Source organism: Mesoplodon bidens, assembly GCF_964165515.1.
Source record: "Mesoplodon bidens genome assembly, chromosome: X".
NCBI lineage: Eukaryota > Metazoa > Chordata > Mammalia > Artiodactyla > Ziphiidae > Mesoplodon > Mesoplodon bidens.
In genome coordinates this window covers 51,872,388-51,888,275 of record NC_138163.1, presented here as the reverse complement: position 1 = coordinate 51,888,275, position 15,888 = coordinate 51,872,388, and the positions used below count along the sequence as shown (strand labels likewise).

Sequence of the window (15,888 nt, the reverse complement as noted above, 5' to 3'; positions counted from 1 at the left end):
GAGTTCTAATTATATCTTTCTTGGGAAGGGTCAGATATTCTCCTGTCAGAACTAATGGTCGTATCATTTATTCTTGCCCTGCGATGATTACCAGGAGTTATTTAAGGATTAAAGTATATTTAGTTACACCAGTGGGTGCCTGTCAGCTCTTTCTAACATACATTGGGGAAGGGACGCTAAGGCTTTGGATAAACCCCTATATGAACACAGCTTATGTGAGCTAGGCAGTTTAGGAACTCCATGTATCAGGTGCTGTGTCTGTTTAGGTGAGGCAGGCTGATAAGCTATTCTTCTTGAATGTTGTTTGGCAAGGTTTACTGGGAACAACTTTTACTTCTTTTATATTTCTGTTTTGGGGTGGACGTTTTGGAGGTCAGTGCTAGTGGCTTTGTTTAACACAGAGAAATGGGAAAGGAGAATAGCAGACATTTGTGATGCTGCTAAATTAAACACAAATACTCAAATGCTTTTGGTTCAAACACAAATATGTACAACTCAAGTAGAGATCCTATGTGAATTTACTTTCAGAAAGGAAAATTGACTTAATCTGGTACCATTATCCGAGAGAACTTATCAGATATTGCTGTACCTTTATAGAAATGGTAATCGAAACATGTTTTTCTTTGTTCCTTTAAGAAGCTCGTTAATTAACTAGAAGTGACTTTACTGTCAGTGTCAAGCAATGGGAAAGAAGAGAAACAATTGTAGATAGTGCTCCCTGTCAGAGTACTCAGTGTGCTCCCTTCCCCCAGCACAGTGTAAATTTTCACAGCTCTAAGTGATGAGCTCATTCTTGGGGACTACCACAGCGTTGAAACAGAAAATTACATCCACAGTGAAAACTTCTTTTGAGGCCAAAGGATGGAAAGGGTCGAGAAGGCAGGGATTCCTTTCACGGTTTTTGCTTATAAACTATGTCATTTGTGATGGTATGATTCTCTGGTACAGTTTGAAAATCCCTTCCAGGTGAAGACCATTTAAAAATGAAATAAGTGTGTTTCAAGGCTTTAAAAATTATTAGACAGGGAGAATTGAAGTGGTCCTAGCTTGGCTCTTGTTATCCACTCATTGTAACTATTTTTTTTGCCACAACCCCCAAATAATTCTAGCTATATTCTTTGAAAGTATTGTGATATGTGTTTTTACGTAAACAGCCACATTGTTTTCTTGTTACGATATCACACTGCCATCTACTGCTGGTGGATATGTTCCCATATGATGTAAATGAGTGACATTTGCCAGCTTTCTTTAGGATAGAAGCAGGCTTTGAGGACTAAGTCATATCAATGAACTCTGCACTTTCGTCACATCATCAGATGATGTTTTAATTATCTAATTCATGTAGCGCATTTGGGTCCAAAGATCATTTAAAATGTACATGATGTTCTACCTTTTTTTCCCCACAAAATCTGGAAAAACCTGGCATATCCTGTGCTCTCTAAAAACTGACAGTCACTTGCAATGGTTAACTATCACTGGATTCTGTAATTCTAATTTAGTCTAGTGTTTCTGTTTTTATATGGGACACGTTGATGCAATTCAAAGTCTCCCAAATAGGGAGGGGGATCAAGATGGTGGAGTAGAGGTATGTGGAGCTCACCTCTCCCCACAAACACATTAAAAATACCCCTACATGTGAGGCAATTCTCTCAGAAAACCAACTGGAAACTGGGAGAAGATCTCCTACACAACCAAAGCTGCAAGGAATATCGCCACATATACAGGAAGGACAGAAAACATTTTAAAGGCATGAGGACGGTCCTGGCACCGCTGGGGGAGATCTGTAAAGGAGGAGAGGTACACATAGGCAGACCCTTGATCCAGGAAGCCCCCTTGCCTGCTGGAAAAGCTGCTGGGATAGGTGGAGGGGCTGGAAAAGCCTAAATTCTGCTCACAAGGAGTGCATGCATGCTGGCTTGCTAACAATCAGGGCAGAGAGAGACTGGCACTGGCGGCTGCTGCCTTGCTGCACTTCCCAATCCAAAGCACACACAAGGTGGTGGGGCCACAGATGCCCACAGCAGCTGAGCATTGAATCTTAGGTAGACCGGTCCAGGGAGAGGACCTGATCTAGATGTGTGGATACAGACCACAGGGCCTGGGGTATGGTCTGGGCCAAACCAAGGAGCCCATTGTCAGCCTGCACATAGTGGGGGCAGGTCCTGCCACAGTGCCCATTGTCAGTGTGCACACAGTGGGGGCAGGTCTGGCCATAGTGGACTTTGCCAACACGTGCGCCAGATGGCACCACGGCGGGCACAGCAGCTGGGCACTGCATCTCGGTTGGATGGGCACAGGGCAAGGGTATGCAGTTGTTCATTTCACGGTGGGAGCACACTGGCCCCGCTCACTCTACACCATAGCTAGGAGCCAGATCTGGAGCAGACAGGTCCTGGGAGAGGTCTGACACAGAGGCAGCCCAGGTTCCAGGCAGTGGCACAACCACCTCAATTCCTGCAGCCACAGGGCTCTAGCCCCCAGCACCAGCCTACTGCACACCACATCCCAGCACTAGGTCTGGGGTGAACACAACAGAGAAAGAGATGCAACCATGGGCTGCTTCTGGGCAGAGTCATGGATGCCTGCACTGGAGGCACATAGGTTTGCAGTGACCACACGGACCTCATTAGCTTCAGTGGTCACCTCCTTTGCATCAGGGCATGGGCTCAGGGGCAGTGGAACCTGACTGAACCTGACCCTCAGGGCTTCTACTCCAACAGCTGGGAATCAGACTCCAGCCCCAACAGGGCTGTGACAGCCATAATGCAAAGAGGAGGCCCCAGCCAACAACCAGTGCAGCCTCTGGTCAACACAACTACAAGCACACACCCTATCAAGGGAGCAAGGGCCAGCACACTTTAAGGAAATACGTGGCAAGCACCCACACCAAAACCAGCCCTTGCACCAAAACTATTGGACTCATACCGTCTACAGAGGGATCCTCCAACATAAAATCACCCCTTCAAGAACACAGTAGATTCATGCCTGTCCTAAATTCAGAGATGAAGAAAGTTAAGTAGAATGAAAAACAGTGGAAGTATTCCCAAAAAACAGAACAAGAGAAATCCCCTGAAGGAACAAATAATGAAGGAGACCTCACCAGTCTACTAGACCCCAGATTCAGAAAGGAGGTAGGGAAAAGGCTAAAGAAATTAAGGAAGATTATTGATAGAAATGCAGATCACTGCAACAAGGAAATAGAAACTATAAAGAGAAATCAATCAAAACTAGACAATTCAATTGCTGAGATAATAAACAAAATAAAAGCAATAAATAGCAGACTAACCAAAGCAGAAGAATAAATAAGTGATCTGGAAGACAGAATAATGGAAACCACCAAATCAGAACAGCAGACAGAAAGACAAATTTTTTAAAATGAAGAATACATATGAGATCTATAGGATAATATAAAGCATGCGTAATATGCATAATCATATGCATAATGGGCACAGTCATATGCATAATAGGGGTACCAGAAGAAGAGGAGAGAGAAAAGGGGATAGAAAATGTATTTGAAGAAATTATGGCTGAAAACTTCCCAAACCTAAAGAAGAAAACCGATATCCAGGTACAGGAAGCACAGAGGGTCCCACACAAGAAGAACCCAAATAGAGTGACAACAAGACGTAGCATAATTAAAATGGCAAAAGTGAAAGATATAGAGAACTACAAAGTCAACTGGAAAACAGGGTTTAAAATGGCAGCAAGTACATACTTATCAATAATTACTTTAAATATCAGTGGACTAAATGCTCCCATCAAAAGACAGAGTAGCTGAATGGATAAAAAAAAACACCAAGAACCTACAATATGCTGCCTATAAGAGACTACTTCAGGGCACAAGACACAGACAGATTGAAAGTGAGGAGATGGAAAGCTATTTCATGCAAATGGAAACAACAAGAAAGCAGGGTTAGCAATACACATATCAGAAAAAATAGACTTAAAACAAAGTCCATAAAGACAAAGAAGGACATTATGTAATGATAAAGGGATCAATAAAGAAGAGGATATTACACTTGTTAGCATATATACACCCAGTAGAGGAGCACCTAAATATATAAAACAGATACTTACAGACGTAAAGGGAGAAATTAACAGGAATGCTATAATACTAGGAGACTTTAACACCTCACTGACATCAATGGACACATCTTCCAGACAGAAAATCAGTACGGCAACAGAGGCCCTAAATGACACAATAGACCACTTGGACTTAATTTTTACCTACAGGACACTACATCCCCCAAATAAACAGAATACACATTCTTTTCAAGCTTGCAAGGCACGTTCTCTAGGAGAGGCCACATACTAGGACAGAAAACAAACCTCAACACATTTAAGAGGATAGAAATGACTTCAAGCATCATTTATTACCACAATGTTATGAAACTAGAAATCAAGCACAGAAAGAAAAATGGGGAAAGAACGAATACATGGAGACTGAACAACATGCTACCAAAAAACCAGTGGGTCAATGATGAAATCAAAGAAGAAATCAGGAAATACTTCAAGACAAATGACAATGAAAACACAACCTTCCAAAATCTATGTGATGCAGCAAAAGCAATTCTCAGAGGGAAGTAAAAAGCGATTCAGGCCTTCCTCAAGGAACAAGAAAAATCTCAAATAAACAAAAAGAGAAAAAGAATTCGAAAAAAAAGAACGAAAAAATTCCCAAAGTCAGTTCTTTGGGAAAGATCAGATGGAAATAAATAAAATAGAGGTAAAAATAGAAAAGATCAATAAAACCAAGGGCTAGATTTTTGGAAAGACACACAAAATTGACAAACTTCTAGCCAGGCTCACCAAGAAAAAAAGAGAAAGGGCCCAAATAAGCAAAATAAAAAATGAAACAGAAGCAACAACTAATACCAGAAAAATACAAAAAAATAAACTCACAAAAACCAAAACACATAAGAGAATACTATGAACAGTTATATGCCAACAAATTAGACAACCAAGAAGAAATGGACAAGTTCCTAGAAATATACAGCCTGCCAAATTTGAGTCAAGAAGAAACAGATAATTTGAACAGACCAATCACTAGAAGTGAAATAGAATCTGTAATTAAAACAAAACAAAAAAACCTCCCTGCAAACAAAAGTCCAGTACCAGACAGCTCTACCAGTGAATTGTACCAAACATACATAGAACTTATACCTATACTTCTCAAACTCTCCCAAAAGGTTGAAGAGGAGGGAACAGTCCCAAATTCATTCTATGAAGCCACCATCACCCTGATACCAAAAGCAGACAAAGACACTACCAAGAAAGATAATTACAGGCCAATGTCTGTGAAGAATATAGATGCAAAAATCCTCAACCACATATTAGCAAACCGAATCCAACGCTACATTAAACAGGATCATACACCGTGATCCAGCTGGATTCATTCCAGTTGCCCTGATAGCCTTATGGGAGTTCCCCTGTATGGTATTTGTTGCTTTTCCCTCGCTGCTTTTAATATTCTCTCTTTATCTTTAATTTTTGCCATTCTAACTCCAGTGTGTCTTGGTGTGGTCTCCTTTGGCTTGACCCTGTTTGGGACTCTCTGTGCTTACTAAACCTGGATATCTCTTTCCTTTCCCAGGTTAGGGATGTTTTCAGCTATCATGTCTTCACATATGTTCTCTGCCCCTTTCTCTTTCTCTTTCTCTTGTCCTTCTCAGCCCCCTGTAATGCAAATGTTAGTACACTTGCTGTTGTCCCAGAGGTCTCTTAAACTGACCTATTTCTTTTTCTCTTTTTTCTTTCTTCTATTCTGCTTCAGTTATTTCTTCTACACCATCTTCCAGCTTGCTCGTCCATTCCTCTGCATCATTTCATTTACTGTTGATTCCATGTAGTTTATTTTTCATTTCCGATAGTGTTCTTCTCTGTGTGGTTCTTCCTCATATTTTTGAAATCTTTGTTAAAAACTTCTCACTCTGTTCATCCAATCTTCTCCTGAGTTCTTTGAACATCTTTATGTTCATTACCCTGAACTCTTTATCAGGTAGATCTCCTATCTGCACTTCAGTTTGTTTTTCTTCTGGGGTTTTATCGTGTTCCTTTGTTTGGAATAGATTCCTCTGTTGCCTCATTTTGTCCAGTTTGCTATTTTATTTCTCTGTATCTGGTAGGTTGGCTATATTTCCCAACCATAGAGAAGTGGCTTTTTGTAGGAGACGTCCTGTGTGTCCCAGCCGAGCTCTCCCCTCTGGTCACCAGAGTTATATGCTCTAACGGTGCCCCCTGTTAGGGCTGCGTGTGTCCTTCTGTTGTGAACAGCACACTACTGTGCATGGTGTGGTAGGTGTGGCTGGCCCCTGTTCCAGTGGGTTGCCAGGCCCTGCCTTGTGCAGTGGCTGGTGACCACTGGCGAGTGAGGCTGTTTCATGAGGCTACTGGCTGCAGTGCCTCAAGAAGTCCCGGGATTAGCGCTGGCCCACTGGTGGGTGGTTCTAGGCTCTGCAGTGTGTGGTGGTGGGGCTAGAGGTCCTGTATGTAGTGTCAGCCTGCTGGTGGGCAGGGCCAGTTCCACATGGCTGGCTGCCGGGTTTTGGGGTGTCCAAAAGCTGGTGATGGCCCACTGTTGAGTGGGGCTGGATCCCAGGGCAGCTAGATGTGGGGACCAAGGTGTCTTGGAACTAGTGTTGGCCTGCTGGTGGGTGGGGCTGTGGCCCAGAGAGTCCTGGAGCTAGTGCTCGCTCGCGGGTGGGCACAGCCAGGTTCCTGGTCTACGGACTACTGGGCCTCGGAGTCCTGAATCTAGTGTCAATTTGTTGGTGTGTGGGGCCAGTTCCTGACATAGCTGGGTATGGGGTCTGGGGTGTCCCAAGGCTGGCTTCATCCCACTGGTGAGTGGGGCCAGATCAAGGAGCAGCTGGTTGAGGGGCCCAATGTGTCCCAGAGATTGTGCCAGCCTGTTGGTGTATGGGCTGGGTCCTGGTATGCCAGGCGGCAGGGCTGTGGTGGTTCTTGGGCTAGTATTCCGAGAGGAATATTCCTTTTTACATATTTACAAATATGTACACTAACAGAAGATGTTCTTTAATTTTATTACATTTTTATAAGACTGAATTTCTTCTAAAAGCTTGAAGATTTTTTTTCTTTTTTTCTTTTTTTGAGGTATGTGGGCCTCTCACTGTTGTGACCTCTCCTGTTGCGGAGCACAGGCTTCGGACGCGCAGGCTCAGTGGCCATGACTCACGCGCCCAGCCTCTCCGCGGCATGCGGCATCTTCCTTGACCCGGGCACGATACCATGCCCGTGCACCAGCAGGTGGACTCTCAACCACTGCACCACCAGGGAAGCCCAGCTTGAAGCATTTAAAGATATTCCATATTGAAATTTAATGGTGCTCTTTAAAGAAAATTGTTGCTGATCATAAATGTTGACAATTTTCTTGCTTCTCATCTTTCATATCTTTATGAACTCTGTGTTGTATACTACAGAATGGTAATACTTGATAAAATTGTAACTATAAAGAATCCATTCCCTTCTAGTCAAACTATCCTGACACAATAATATCAAGGTACGATAGTAAAGAAAAAGCTTTGACAAAAATTTGAGAAAGAAAATGAGATTTAAGTACGCTACCATGGATGACTTTGTGGTTCTTCCTAAACTTACTGCAGGGGTGAGAGCTCTAGTGCTTTCTAACTACCCATTCACTAATTCAATGTAGGTATTTCCTGAATAGAAGTATTTGTTACCTGGAAAGACATAGTAGTTGAAAGCCATTTGAGCTTGAGTACTGTGTGTATTATGCTCATATTGATAATTGTGCTTTCAAATGGTGCCTGAAGGTGACATTTTTGTTTACCTACGCAATATACACTCCTCATCTTCCTAACTGGTCTCAAATTTTCATTAGTGCATTTCCTCCCTCATACAGTCACATGTTTGGGGGGAATTTGACTGCTAGTTCCAAGGGTGAGACCAGAGTTACTCTAGATCTCACGCAATAATCCTATGTCCCTAGCCAGAGTCATTGGTTCAAGGTTGGGCCTGAGTCTTTATATCTTTGAGCCACTGGATCAACTAATCTAAAGTTTCCTTTACCTCTGGGCTCTCAGTTATATAAGCAAGTGTATTTCCTTATGGTATACACAAAAGTGGATTTTACTTTCTGTTACTTGTAACTTTGTTACTTACTGCTATATCCGTTTTTGAAGATATGTTATTAGGTGAATGTAAGTTCAGAATTTGTAATCTTAATACATTTTCTTTTATGGTTTGATAGCAACCTTCTTTGTTGCAATTGCTTGATGTCTATTTTGCCTGATAGTAATACAAATTAACCACGTTCCTTTCAGTTTTACTGATCATTGGTATTTTTTACCATCACTTTATTTTCATCCTTTCTGACAGTCTACTCTACCTGCTTCATAACCTACTGAAACATGTTCATAATGTCTGTATTAGACTGTGCACACTGTGACACAAAAATACCACAGACAAAGTGGCTTAACAACAGAAATTTGTTTCTCACAGTTCTGGAGGCTGGAAGTACAAGATCAAGGTGTGAGCAGGGTGATTTCTTCTAAGGCCTCTCTCCTTGGCTTGAAGATGGCCATCTTCTTGCTTCTTTTTCACGTGGTTGTCCCTCTGTGTATACACACTTCTGCTGTCTCTCTGTGTGTCCTAAACTCCTCTTCTTATAAGCACACCAGTCAGATGGGATTAAGGTATCCCCTAACAGCCTTAAATTAACTTAATCCCCTTTTAAAGGCCCTATCTCCAAATCCAGTCACGTTCTGAGGCACTGGTAATTAGGGCTTCAGGATATGAATTTTGGAAGAACACACTTCAGTCAATAACAAAACCTAATGTTAAGATGACGTTACCATAGAAAACAAGAGAGCAGAGGCAGGAGCAATGATGCGGAGCAGGCAGGAGGATGGCATGTTAGGCTTTCATTTTCCTGTAGCTTCTCCAGTTCCTACAATTCTCTAATGGCCAATGAATCCCAGGCCTTTGACTGGGAAACTTGCATTGCTACTACCTCAGCCTGGACCTAAAGGATGGGAACTAGTCATCCACACTAGTTAAGAGCTCACAGCTTAAAATCTAACACTTTCCTATTATCAGTAGATCTGCTGTTTTCTTCCAAGATACTTGACCCTTCTTAACCTCAGCTTATTAATTAGACACAGAGACAAAATAATTAGTCATACAACTCCAACTGTGAGAATTAAATGAAATTGAGATCTACTTCTGCACATCATCAGGGCTGTTTGCTGGGTGGAAGGTTTGGAAAGCTGTTTCCTCAGCCATTTATGCACAGCATGTTCAGGCTCATTCTATTCTAACAGCTCTATATTCTAGGTCATGCCACAGCATTGTCCATGAGACATGCAGAACGGGAAGAGTTGCATCTGTACACTGGGGTTAGACCTTTTGGGGGCCCAATTATCTCACCAAATACCTCCCTTACTATTTAGCAACCAGAGCCACTTGCAGTCCTCTATTTCGACACCTAAACTTCAGGAAGACAGAGACATTGTCTGAATTTTTTCATGGTCCTATCTTCCCTTCTTAGCACAGAGCTTGACATGCGCTAGGTGCATGAATGAATGAATAGGTGGGTGAATGATAGTTATATTCCAGACATACATCTTTCTTCTCTGACACTTAGTAGCCCCTGGCAGGCCAGAGCCTTAGCCTTATAGCTAAGTCCAGTGGTTACGACTCGGCACTCTCACTGCATTGGGCCCAGGTTCAATCCCCGGTTTGGGAACTAAGATCCTGCAAGCCGCGCAGCACAGAAAAAAAAAAAAAAAAGATGGATGCATTATGTTGAACATAAATTATAGCTCAGTGAAGTTGGTTTTTAATATGTCGTTGTATCCCTTCCAGAATCTAGACCTCCGTCATGCTCATATGTGAAATCAACCTGTATTTTCAGATTGAACTGTACAGTTGGGTTTTTCATTTGTTTGCTTGCATGCTTGTTTTTTTGTTTTGTTTTGGGTTTTTCTTTTTTTTTTCTTTGCCACAACCAAAAATATTCTCAGGATCTCCTGACTTATACATCCAACCACATGCTCCCCACCCAGATTTTTCATAGGCTCTGCAAACGACATGGTCAAAACAGAACTGTCAGTTTCCTGGCATTGCACCGAAGCTGGTCCTCCGTTCATTTCCCCATCGAAGAAAACCACCCTAACCCAGCTGCCAAAACCCACATTCCAAGAGACACACTTACTTCCTCTCTATCCCTTACCACAAACGTGGACTTCATCAACAAGTTCAGTACTTCCAAGATACATGTCATTTCAAACCCCATCTCACCCCTTCCATTGCTACGACTGTGGTCTACGAGACTGTAACCTCTCACTCTCATGTGTGTCGTAGCCTCCTAATCTTGTGTCTTGATCTTACAGTTGCTCTACTTCAGTCTGTCCTCCAAGGAACATTTAGAATGAGCTTTAATAAATTAGATTATAAAAATAATTTCCCTTCCTTTCAGAAAGCACCCAATGGCTCCATCATAATAAGATCAAAAGCCAGAGTCCTTACCATGGCCCACAGGACCTTCTGTTATTGGGCCCCTCCTACCATTCTCACCTCATTTTCTAACGTTGTCCTCCCAATACACAATGGCATACAAGCTGTTCCCTAAAACTGGCAAGCTTGCCCATATCTTAGGGCCTTTCGTCTTGCTCTTCCCTCTGCCTCGAGGGCTCAGCTCCAATATCTTCCCACTGCTGACTGTGTACTTCTTGTTATTTGAATATTAAATCTAAGTTACGCCTTCAGAAAATCCTTCCTTACCTTCCCCACCCTAGTCATTCTCTGTCACATTTTCCCATATTATTTTCTTAATGGCTTTTAAATCTTGAGTGAATCAACCCCTGTAGAATGTGAGCTCCATGAGAACCATGACCCTGTCTGTCAGGTTCTCTGATTTATCTTCAGTGCCTATTACAGTGCTTCACATATCATTGGTAACCAATAAATATTTGTTGAATGAATGAATGAGTGAGTGAATGACGTAGATTAAGCACGCTAAGTTGTGAGGACTCAGGCATAGTCTTGGACATGGGATTTGGGCGGATGGGAGAGGGACCTCAGGTGTCTCTGAAGCAGAAGTTTGGTTTGAACCCATGAAAACTGTGGTTGGAAAACTGGGTAGAAAGGACATGATAATTGAGGTAGTGCTTCTAGCTGCCTTGGGTATGAAAGTGTAGCATGTGTTCTATACCAATTCTCCTTCTTTCTTAAAAAAAGAATCCCACATTTATTTGGTACAGTAATGTTTCCAGTAAAAGAACATATTTATAGCCTGCTTTGCAGGCAAGCATGGTCATATGACCAACTCCTACCTAATGAGGTGATGGCAGAAGTGTTGTATAGTAGTTCCAGGAAGGTAGCGAAAAGGGAGACGAATTTCTCCGACCAAGGTATTTCTCATACCATCTGTTGTGGACTGAACTGTGTCCTACTCAAATTCATATGTTGAAGCTTTAACCACCAGTACCTCAGAATGTGGCTGTGTTTGAAGTTAGGGTCTTTAAAGAGGTGATTAAATTAAAATGAGGCCATTAGGGTAGACACTAATCCAATATGATTGGTTTCCTTATAAGAGGAGTTTAGGACACATAAAGAGATACCAGGGTGTGTATGCACAGAGGGACAACCATGTGAAGAAGGACTAAGAAGGAGGCCATTTGCAAGCCAAGGAGAGAGTCTCAGAAGAAACCAAACCTGTGGACACCTGGATCTTGGACTTCCATCCTTTAAAATGTGAGAAATCAATTTGTGTTGTTTAAGCTACTCAGCCTGTGGTATCTTGTTATGGCAGCCATAGCAAACTAATACACCATCAGATAAGGTTTTCAATTTTGACAGCTCATTAGAATCAACGGAGGTGAACCTTGAAGATACTGATGACTGGGCTTATCCCTAGAGGCTCGGATTCAGTTGGTTGAATCTGAGCATTAGAGGGGATCCTAATGGATATCCAGAGTTGAAAACCACATGTCTAGGAGACTAGTTTTGTGCACTCCATTGAGCAGTCTGAGAGTGATGAATCCAGCATCATTTAGAAGGCATCCCCCCGTATCTCCCTCCTTCCACTGTTCTTCCTCTCCCCCATATCCCCCTTCTTTTCCCGCCCTATCCAGATCTCCACAGATGGACCCAGAGATGCCCCCACCTCTTAATTCTGTTCCATATCCAAGTTCAGTCCTAATTTGAGGAACATTTAATAGCTTCAGCCCCACTTCTGCCCTCCCTGTCAAGAAAAGTGAGTCTCGAGGGGCCTCACATTCTCTTACTCTGCCTGTTAGCCAGAGCCAGGGCAGCTCTCTAGAGGTAACTTCTTGCCTCTTAATCCAATTATAAAATGGACGAAAGACATGAACAGAGAGCAAATAGGCTTAGGAAAAGCTATTCAACATATTTAGCCATCATGCAAATGCAAATTAAAAGCACAATGAAATGTTAAACCCACCTATCAGAATGGCTGAAAAAAAGTGACAAAATCAAATGTAGGTGACACTGGATAAACTGAGTCACTCATACATTGCCAAAGGGAATGCAAAATGGTACAGGCCGTCTGGAAAACAATTTGGCAGGTTTTTCCAAACGAAACATGCAATTACCATACGATACAGCAGTTGAACTCTGGGCAGTTTTCCCAGAGAAATGAAAATTTATGTTTACACAAAAACCTTTACATGAAGTTCATCACAGTTTTACTCACAATAGTTAAAAAGGGGAAATAGCCCCGATGGCTTTCAATGGGGGAATGGCTAAACAAACTGTGGTACATTCACACCATGGAATCGTATTCAGCAATAAAAAGGAACAGATGATAGACACACTTTACAACTTGGATGGATCTCAGGAGAGTTATGCTGAGTGAAAGAAATCCATTTCTAAAGGTAATGTACTATAGGATTCCATTTCTGTGACATTTAGGAAATTATAATAGTGTTTGACAGAGTTTAGGGATGTGGGATCAGGAAGAACGTGGGTGTGACTATAAAGGTTAACATGAGGGAAACGTGTGGTGATGAAACAGTTTTTTATCTTGTTTGTGGTGATGTTTAGAACACCTACACAGCTGGTAAAAGTGCATGGAATTATATATATAAGTACTATACACAAGTGTTCTGACACACAAATGAGTGCATGTAAAATGGCGAAATTGTGGTAAGCTCAGTGGATTGTACGAATGTCCGTTTCTTAGTTTCAATACTGTACTAAAGTAATACAAGGTGTTATCATTAGGAGAAGGTGAGTGATGGGTATACATGATCTCTCTACACATTTTTTGGCAACTTTTGGTAAATCAATAATTATTTCAAATTTAAAAAGTTAGAAAAACAACACAGGATTTGTGGGGAAAACAGTCTTAGGTACAGAGCCTAAGAACCTAATAAAAATGTTAACAAAGTTTTAGACCTGTTAAATGATTAAGAAACCCATAATTATTGGAGTAAATATGGTACTTTACTTGCTAAATCCATTATATTTGTTTATAGAAGTGAACATCAGAACGGTCACAACTTGTGAGTACTGAAGTGGTGGAGAGAAGGTTATCAGGAGGCAAAGTGTGGATTTTAGGGTAGTCCAGGAATGGAGTCGTTACTGTATAATTTTCAAGCACTGTGTAGGTCAGATATAAATGCTAGAGACTGCCAGGGATGATGCGGGAGATGGGACCTTTTGGTCCTGGCCCCACTAACTCATGGTTCGGTCAGGGGAAAAGCAATCCAAGACACACAACATATAATGTGCAATGTTACTCTTTAATATAAACAAGGATCATGCGTGGGAAAAATATACAACAATGGGCAGGCCTACATAGTAAACTTTGGCTTCCTGATTAGCTGGACTGCAAGCTTAGTCATGGATATGGCTTCAGTTAAGAGAAGAGAGGTAACAAATATGATGAGGATGAAAATGACATCTAAAGGCTCATTTGCAGAGTTTTGTTCTCAAGATCCCAGGTCAGTGGATGAGGGTCTCATCTGGAATTTTGCCCTTGGACTGAAGAAAGTAAAGAGAAAGAATTGGGATGTCAGCAGAGCCAGCAGCCGTGAGTGTCAACCCCAGGGCACCTGACTTCTGTCCGCCTTCACCTTCCTGAAACCCTAGAGGTCTATTTCGTCTTATCTCTGAATTCTCAGAATTCACTTTTTGATGAGTAAAGAAATGTTTAGTTCTGGTATAGTCTAGTCATTGTACTGAAAGCACCTGTAGTGGGGGAGGATAGATGACCTCCCTTAGGACCAAACTGGAGACACTTGACCACACAACTTCTTTGCTAAATCTATGCTACAAGAGCAAGCCTTCAAGTTTACCAACATGTATGTACCAGAATGAGCAGATGCCATTGCATGTAATGCTGAAAAAGAGGCGAAAAGGTAAATGGCTATCAATAATAGCTTATGGCTTCCAGGAATTCAATTGTTTAATATATTGATCTTAGAAAGAGTAATGTAGCTTCACATATACTGAGAAGAAACTATGCTGGTACTAATAATAAAAGAAGTTTCAAAACAGTATATAAGATAGGAAACCTGTATTTTATAGTACATGGAAATGTATTGGTATGAAATTAGGGACTTTTTCACAAGTAAACGTTTGTAAGAAAACATAGATTTAAAATAATGACCTGAGAATTCCCTTTAATCACTCCTCTACTCGTCCCAGCTCCCTCCTATCCCCATGCAAACTCAGCACTCACTTCTGAGACCACTAGAGGTTCATCTCAGATGGGGTGGAGGATGCCTCCATGATGTCCTGCTGCAGCTGGGAGAGGGTATACATGGAGCTGGAGGTGGGTGTAGGCACTGGGATGCAGAACACACTCTGGGTCTCACTGGGTTGGCATCCCTCACAAACAGCTCGTCATTCAGGATGCACAGACTGAAGGAAAAATGGGCCCTCAGACAACTGATGGATGGACACCCTCACCCCCAATACTGACTCTGCTCCCACTGGCACTCAGCAACCAGATTCCTTCCACGTCCCTCCTGTGTCTGTCTCCCAGGTTCCTTGACTGGTAACTCTGCCCCTCCCCACAGACCCCACCTTTGGAGAGACTGTCTACCACCTTCACTCGATTTATAGGTTTATCCCCAACCCATGGGCAATTTCACATTTACCTTTTACCACAGTGCAAGGGGTGGACAGTCTGATCCCCATTCTCGGAAGAAGACACTGAGTCACACAGAGGTCATATGACTTGACCAAGGACACAGCGAGTGAGTGTTGGGGAAGGAGTGAATGCATAGGCCAATTCCAGAGCCCATACTCTTCTTAACCACTAAGCTAGACTGCTCCTGGGATCTCCCTGCTGGCTTTCCACAATACCGAGTAAACCTAAGGTCTGTGCCATCACATTCCCACGCCCCTGAGCCCAGGCAGGGATGGGCATTCCCACCCACGACAGGGCTCTCACCTGCAGTAGCTGGCAGGGGTAGCAATGAAGGTCCGCGTGAAGGCACGCACACAGCCCTGAGAACTTCCTTCCACTTCAACAGCAAACAAACAACAGTACCCCTGAGAGCCGCACGTGCTGTACATGCTCACATGGCGGTCCCCAGTCAGGGTGTGACTAGACACTAATGCTGAGAGGGCAGTTGTTCACGGGGGCCAGGGTGTCAGGAATGGGGAGGGCAACTATAGGAGCAGTCTGCGCCCAGTGACAACAGGGCCCCTGACAACCACTACACAAGTTCACGGGATGCATTCTTCACAGCTGCCCAAGAGGTGGATACAACTACCGCATTGTGCAAATGAGGAAACTGAGAGGTTCAATAGCGGCCCAAGTTCTCACAGTAAGGATCTGGGATGAGAGGCACCAAACTCCACAGCCTATGTCCCCAACGCCCAGGGTGTGCTGGGCACACAGGCGTGGACACAGCTAAGACCTGGGTTGTC

General features: G+C 42.7%; 1 pseudogene across 1 annotated transcript in view; it reads right to left on the bottom strand.

Annotated features, from left to right (window-relative positions):
- The window catches only part of LOC308608804 (nuclear RNA export factor 3-like), a 60,862-nt pseudogene that overhangs the window by 22,041 nt on the left and 22,933 nt on the right, over nucleotides 1–15,888 (bottom strand). The window lies entirely within an intron of this gene.